The sequence below is a fragment of the Lissotriton helveticus genome, chromosome 10 (assembly GCF_964261635.1).
Source record: "Lissotriton helveticus chromosome 10, aLisHel1.1, whole genome shotgun sequence".
NCBI lineage: Eukaryota > Metazoa > Chordata > Amphibia > Caudata > Salamandridae > Lissotriton > Lissotriton helveticus.
In genome coordinates, this window is record NC_136071.1 from 135601213 (window position 1) to 135609396 (window position 8184).

An 8184-nucleotide genomic window follows, 5' to 3' on the forward strand; every position below is an offset into this window, starting at 1 on the left:
GGAGGGGTCATTAGAAGCCTTAGAGGCCTGCAGAGATAGAAGAGTGCCACTAGAAGCCCAAAGTGATAGAAAAGGGTCACTATAAGCCCACAACAATAGAAGAGGGCCAATAGAAACCTGCAGCGGTGGAAAATGGTCACTAGAATACTGCAGTGACAAAAGTGGGTCACTAGAAGCCTGCAATGATAGAAGAGTGACACTAGAAGCCTGCAGTGATAGAAGAGTGCCACTAGAAGCCTGCAGTGATTGAAGTGGGTCACTAGAAGCCCACAGTGATAGAAGAATGCCACTAGAAGCCCGCAGTGATAGAAGAGTGCTATTAGAAGCCAGCAGGGGTAGACAAGTGCCACTAGAAACCTAAGTGATAGAAAAGGGTCACTTGAAGCCAGCAGTGTTAGAAAAATGCCACTAGAAGCCTGTAGCAATAGCAGAGGGCCAATAGAATCCAGTAGTGAGGGAAGAGGGTCCCGAAAAAGCCAGCAGCAATAGAAGAGGACCACTAGAAGCCATCAGCAATAGAAGAGGGCCACTAGAAGCCAGCAGCAATAGAACAGGGTCACTAGGATCCTGCAGCGATAGAAGAGGACCACTAGAACCCTGCAGCAATAGAAAAGGGTCACTAGAATCCAGTAGTGATGGAAGAGGGTCACTAGAAGTAAGCAGCAATAGAAGAGGGCTACTAGAAGCCAGCAGCAATAGCAGTTGGTCACCAGAAGCCTTCAGCTACAGAAGAGTGCCATTAGAAGTTTGCAGCGATTGAAGAGTGCCACTAGAAGCCTGCAGCAATGGAAGGGGGTCAATAGAAGCCTTAGAAGCCAGCAGTGATAGAAGAGTGCCACTGGAAGCCTGCAGCAATGAAAGGGGGTCACTAGAAGCCTTAGAAGCCAGCAGTGATAGAAGAGTGTCACTAGAAGCCTGCAGCAAATGAAGGGGTCACTGGAAGCCTTAGAAGCCAGCAGTGATAGAAGAGTGCCACTAGAACCCTGCAGCAATGGAAGGGAGTCACTAGAAGCCTTAGAAGCTTGCAGTGATTGTAATGATTTCCAGGCTGGTTCCGCAGGAGCGTCAGGAATCCGGAGAATAGTCCTCAGCCTTCCCCTACGGCCTTTCGACTCTATCAGACTCTAGAGTATTGAATGGCTCGCCGGGGAAAACAGGGAAACAAAACAAGGAAAGGTGGGGGATGACACAAGGTCTTGGCAGTGGGCTTCAGAGTGGACGCTTGGTGAAAGACAGGCCGTAAGGGAAGGAATATATTACTATCTATACTTGATAACAACACAATGTATAGGCACAATGTCTATTATATACATGTGAACATCACCTACCACAACTAAACGTCTGTACCTCGGGATATTGCTGAAGGGTAGAATAAGGTGTTTGTTTTCTGTGCACAACAAGACAAAAGATAGTAAAAAACTCTATTCCACTCTACACTAGCATGTGAAGGTAAATGATATATCAATCCCACTCTGCTATTCTCTGGAGGGAACCGGAAGAACATCCAATTCTTCTTCAAAGCTGGATGCGTGAGTGCAAACCTCTACCTTGATGTATGTACAGGGTTTTCTGTAAGAAAGGCAGCGCAGGGCGCTGTTACCGTGATTCTGTGTAGTTGAGCCTCAAAATCACACCACTCTCTGGTCCACGCAAGTGCCCCCAAAATAGAAGTATAATGATGCCAAAGAGAAGGATGGAGTGTGGATACACACAACGGCAGTCAGCATAGGTCGGGTACTCTCCGTGTTGATGCTTAGCTGTGCCCGGCCGGATGGCGGAGAAAGACCCGGCCGCCGGGCGGAGCACCAGGATAAGGGGAGAATGGATTGATTGCGCCTCTGATGCACTTAGCAGTGCCCGGCCGGATGGCGGAGATAAACACGGCCGCCGGGCGGAGCACCAGGCGTAGGGGAAAAGAAAGGTTTGGCTGTGCCCAGCCGGATGGCGAGGAAAAACCCGGCCGCCGGGCGGGGCACAAGGAGATGGGGAAAATCGGAAGACAAGAACAAACACGGACTGAATAACCCGTGTAAAGGGTCATTCACAAACCACACCGATTATACTGACATCCAGGTGGTGAGAGTCAGTGCCACGGCGTAAAAGACAGTACGGCCCCAGAATAGCTGCCGACCGGCAACACCCTCACGGCGGAGGCAGGAAACAAACAGGAAACAGACAACCAAAGGAAACCGGAAGTCAGGCAAAACGAACCGGGACAGAACACTCGAAAGTAAGGCTAGATGCTAGAACGCAAAGCGGCGTTCCGTTCGCGTAAGGCGTCTTAAAGAGTGCCATGCAATTAGTGCTATAGTTCGAGCGGGGCATCGGGGCATGACAGTGATAGAAGAGTGCCACTAAAACCCTGCAGCAATGTAAGGGGGTCACTAGAACCCTTAGAAGCTTGCAGTGATAGAAGAGTGCCACTAGAAGCCCAAAGTGATGTAAGAGGGTCACTATAAGCCCACAACAATAGAAGAGGGCCACTAGAAACCTGCAGCGGTAGAAGAAAGCCACTAGAAAACCACAGTGATAGAAGAGTGCCACTAGAGGCCCGCAGTGATAGAAGAGTGCCACTAGAAGCCAGCAGGGATAGAAAAGTGTCGCTAGAAACCTGCAGCAATAGAAGAGGGCCACGAGAATACAGCAGTGACAAAAGTGGGTCACTAGAAGCCCGCAATGATAGAAGAGTCCCACTAGAAGCCCAGAGTGATAGAAGAGTGGCGCTAGAAGCCTACAGTGATTGAAGAGGGTCACTAGAAGCCCACATTGATAGAAGAGTGCCACTAGAAGCCCACAGTGATAGAAGAGTGCCACTAGAAGCCAGCAAGGGTAGAAAAGTGCCACTAGAAACCTGAGTGATAGAAAAGGGTCACTTGAAGCCAGCAGTGTCAAAAAAGTGCCACTAGAAGCCCGTAGCAATAGACGAAGGTCACTAGAATCCAGTAGTGAGGGAAGAGGGTCACTAGAAGCCAGCAGTAATAGAAGAGGACCACTAGAAGCCAGCTGCGATAGAAGAGGACCACTAGAAGTGTGCAGCAATAGAAGAGGGTCACTATAATCCAGTAGTGATGGAAGAGGGTCACTAGAAGCAAACAGCAATAGAAGAGGGCCACTAGAAGCCAGCAGCAATAGAAGTGGGTCACTAGAAGCCTGCAGCGACAGAAGAGTGCCATTAGAGCTGTGCCACGATTGAAGAGTGCCACTGGAAGCCTGCAGCAATGGAAGGGGATAAATGGAAGCCTTAGAAGCCAGCAGTGATAGAAGAATGCCAATAGATGCCTGCAGCAATGTAAGGGGGTTACTAGAAGCCTTAGAAGCTTGAAGTGATAGAAGCGTGCCACTAGAAACCCGATGTGATGTAAGAGGGTCACTATAAACCCGCAGGGTTGGAAAAGTACCACAAGAAGCCTGCGGCGATGGAAGAGGGTCACTAGAATCTAGTAGTGATAGAAGAGGGTCACTCGAAGCCAGCAGGGTTAGAAAAGTGCCACTAGAAGTCTGCACCAATAGAAGAGGGCCACTAGAATACTGCAGTGACAAAAGTGGGTCACTAGAAGCCACCAATGATAGAAGAGTGCCACTAGAAGCCCACAGTGATAGAAGAGTGCCACTAGAAGCCTGCAGTGATAGAAGAGTGCCACTACTAGCCTGCAGTGATTGAAGAGGGTCACTAGAAGCCCACAGTGATAGAAGAGTGCCACTAGAAGCCTGCAGCAATAGAAGAGGGCCACTAGAAGCCTGCAGCAATAGAGGAGGGTCACTAGAAGCCTGCAGTCATAGAAGAGTGCCACTAGAAGCCTGCAGCAATAGAAGAGGGCCACTAGAAGCCTGCAGCAATAGAAGAGGGTCACTAGAAGCCTGAAGCAATAGAAGAGGGCCACTAGAAGCCTGCAGCAATAGACGAGGGCCACTAGAAGCCTGCAGCAATAGAAGAGGGCCACTAGAAGCCTGCAGCAATAGAAGAGGGTCACTAGAAGCATGTTGAGACAGAAGAGGGTCACTAGAAGCCTGCAGAGATATAAGAGAGTTACTAGACGCCTGTAGAGATAGCAGAGGGTCACTAGAAGCATGCAGTGATAGAAGAGTGTCACTAGAAGCCTATGGCAATAGAAGAGGGTCACAAGAAGCCTGCAGTGATAGAAGAAGGTGAGAGTATTCTGCTTAATTCAGAGACTCTGTCCCTCACCACCCCTTGTTGTAAATAATTTTGTCCACCCTAAGCGTGGAAGGGTATACTCAGACATGAGTCCCTTGCTCATTGCACCATCAGGATTCAAGCAAGCTGGGCCGAAGATGGCTGTAATGCCAGAAACCGGTCCCCGGAAGCTTGTTTCCTTCCCAGTGTAAGAATTGGCTTTTGTAGTTTGGTTTGCCCTGTTCCCATCATGCACTGGGACAGGAACAGACTAATTTGCATACAGCCAGGTTCTGAAACTGGGATGGTGCAATGAGCTAAAAAACGATGTTGGATCTAGCCCCGATCTCTTGACTGGGTGAGAGTATTCTGCTTAATTCAGAGACTCTGTCCCTCACCACCCCTTGTTGTAAATAATTTTGTCCACCCTAAGCGTGGAAGGGTATACTTAGGCTGTCCTGTTTTCAGTTTCTATTTTTGGTAAATTCTGGTGGGGTTTTATCAGTGTTTTCAATATCTTAAAAAACAGTTGTTATCAGTGGTTACACATTTTCACACCACTAAAAACAACAGAAAAAGTGTTTTTCAGGCGTTTATGGAACGTTTTGCTTTTATCATTGCTTGCTTTCTGCACTGAAAGAACATGGTATATAGACAGTGTACGTATAGTGTTTATGAGGTCCAAATAGATTTTTGCAAATTAATCTAATTGTAGTACACCATACAATACTTCTTCAGTGAGTCTTTAGTCATGTGCGCTCGTGCTTTCCTTCCCGTGTAAACGTCTATGAAAAGGCCCTCTCAGCATTCATAGCCCCTTGGGCTGAGAACCGTCAGCTAAGGGGCACAGTTGGGATGACTCTTTCTTTGATGTCATATAAAGCACGAAATGATGAATATTTTCGTTTTAGTTCCTGGGCGTATAGAAAATAGTGCACCAGAATGGACTAAAAAATCAATAGCATCCCTCATTAACTCTGAAGATTGTAAAGATGCTTTCAGCATACCATCTAACAAGTGGCAAGGATCTCCTACAGGGAATCACTTCAGCTCGGGTATCAATTTTGACAGGTCATCACACACATTTTTTATATAAATAACTGAATCACTACAAATACAAACAATATCACTCCAATCTTTGTTGAACTTGGAAAGAACCTATTTTGCAGAGCATAACCAGTGACACTGCGTTCCATGTTTTCCATAAGTCTGGTGTCACGTTTTCACCACTATCCCAGATGCTAGGTGATATATATATACTTGTCACTATACCTTGCATTTAATGTTTAAAGCCTGAGGTGTTGGCACTTCACCTACTATCAATACTGACCCACTAGAAACCATGGTCTGATGTATTAAGGGTTTTTACCCATTCTCTGTGGGCAAATGTGATTACACATATTAGGAAAGATTTTTATGAAACTAGCTATTTTACCTATCAGTGAAAGAATCAAATGCAGCCAAAATATAAAATGTGAGTTTGATAGGTCCTGATTCTCTACAGTTTATAAAATAATTAAACTAAACCTAAAACGTGAAACTAAACCCTGCATCTTTAGACCAAAGGCCATAAAACTGAAAAAAGTAAAAGGAAGAAGAAACAATATTTTAGTGGCATCCCTAAAGAACAAAACTCAAGCAAAATAATGTTAGCCAGTCTTTCTTACTGCTAGCTTGTATAACAAAATTACATTTTATTGACCCCCTAAGAACAAAATTACTCTTTCACTTTCTTTTTCCTTTCTTTGAATGGCATTTAGTTTGTGGTTGTGCAGGTGTTTTTTCAGTGTTTATATGTTTTCACCGGAGAGGGCTATTTTTCTTTCAGTGGGGTTTTATCAGTTATTATAGGTTTAAACCTAAAACCCCACAGCCTAGGTATACTCAGACATGAGTCCCCTGCTCATTGCACCATCAGGATTCAAGCAAGCCGGGCCGAAGACGGCTGTAATGCCAGAAACCGGTCCCCGGAATCTTGTTTCCTTCCCAGTGTAAGAATTGGCTTTTGTAGTTTGGTTTGCCCTGTTCCCATCATGCACTGGGACAGGAACAGACTAATTTGCATACAGCCAGGTTCTGAAACTGGGATGGTGCAATGAGCTAAAAAACGGTGTTGGATCTAGCCCTGATCTCTTGACTGGGTGAGAGTATTCTGCTTAATTCAGAGACTCTGTCCCTCACCACCCCTTGTTGTAAATAATTTTGTCCACCCTAAGCGTGGAAGGGTATACTCAGACATGAGTCCCTTGCTCATTGCACCATCAGGATTCAAGCAAGCCGGGCCGAAGACGGCTGTAATGCCAGAAACCGGTCCCCGGAAGCTTGTTTCCTTTCCAGTGTAAGAATTGGCTTTTGTAGTTTGGTTTGCCCTGTTCCCATCATGCACGGGGACAGGAACAGACTAATTTGCATACAGCCAGGTTCTGAAACTGGGATGGTGCAATGAGCTAAAAAACGGTGTTGGATCTAGCCCTGATCTCTTGACTGGGTGAGAGTATTCTGCTTAATTCAGAGACTCTGTCCCTCACCACCCCTTGTTGTAAATAGTGATAGAAGAGGGGCACTAGAAGCCTGTGGCGCGAGAAGAGTGCCGCTAGAAGCCAGCAGGGATAGAAGAAGGTCACTAGAAGCCTGGAGCGATAGATGAGGGCCACTGAAAACCTGCAGCGGTAGAAGAGGGTCACTAGAAGCCTGTAGAGATATAAGAGGGTTACTAGAAGCCTGCAGCGATAGAAGAGTGCCCATAGAAGCCTGCAGCAATAGGAGAGGGTCACTAGAAGCCTGCAGCGATAGAAGAGTGTCACTAAAAGCCTGCGGCAATAGAAGAGGGTCACTAGAAGCCTGCAGTGATAGAAGAGTGTCACTAGAAGCCTGCGGCAATAGAAGAGGGTCACTAGAAGCCTGCAGTGATAGAAGAGTGTCACTAGAAGCCTGTGGCACTAGAAGAGTGCTACTAGAAAGAAGCCTGCAATAATAGGCGAGTGCCACTAGAAGACTGCTGCAATAAAAGAATGCCCTTAGAAGCAAACAGCAATAGAAGAAGGTCACTAGAAGCCTGCAGCGATAGAAGAGTGTCACTAGGAGCCTGCAGCAATAGAAGAGTGCTATTAGCAAGAAGCCTGCAGCGATAGAAGAGTGTCACTAGGAGCCTGTAACAATAGAAGGGTGCTACTAGAAAGAAGCATGCAGAAGAATAGAGCGCTAGAACCCAGCAGTCATAGAGGAGGGTCACTAGAAACCCACAGTGATAGAAGAATGCCACGAGAAGTCAAAAGTGATATAAGAGTGTCGCTAGAAGCCTGAAGCGATAGAAGAGGTTCATTATAAACCTGGAGCAATAGAGGAGGGCTACTAGAAACCCGAAGCGATATAGGAGGGTCACTAGAAGCATGCAGCAATGGAAGGGGGTCACTAGAAGCCTTAGAACTCTGAAGCACTAGAAGAGTGTCATTAGATGCCTGCACCAATAGAAGAGGATCACTAGAAGCCTGCAGCAATAGAAGAGCGCTACTAGAAACCTTCAGCTTCAGTGATAGGAAAAGGTCACCAGGGAACTCCAGTGCCAATGCCTCACTGCCACAACTTGATTAAAACCATAAAGGTTGCAGTAAACCCCTCTGTGGCCCTGATTACTGGTTATGCAGAACATGGTGGGTATTTACCAAACATGGTAAACACAGTTATCCCAGGGCAATGGTAAATATCTCTAGGCGTGGACAATATATAATTTCCCACTTGGAAACAAAGTATAGGGTGCAGACTCAGTATTAAACACACTGAATTTAGTATTGCCTTTTTTCCGGACTTCTTCCCTAATGAATGTTGTCCTTTTGGAACCTTTCAGTGAGAGCTGTGAGGGTCTCTAAGGCATCACACAACTCTAACCCTGATCTCTGCAAACTCTTGTTTGTACCTCGATCAGAACTAACCCTTAACTTGGAATGGGGGACCAAGCATGCAAGTGAGTGTGCAAAGTGGGTGAACTCTTTCCACAGGAAGCGTGGGGAGGGGTGGTATTTGTTTAGGAAGATTTGGGAAATAAAGGGTCA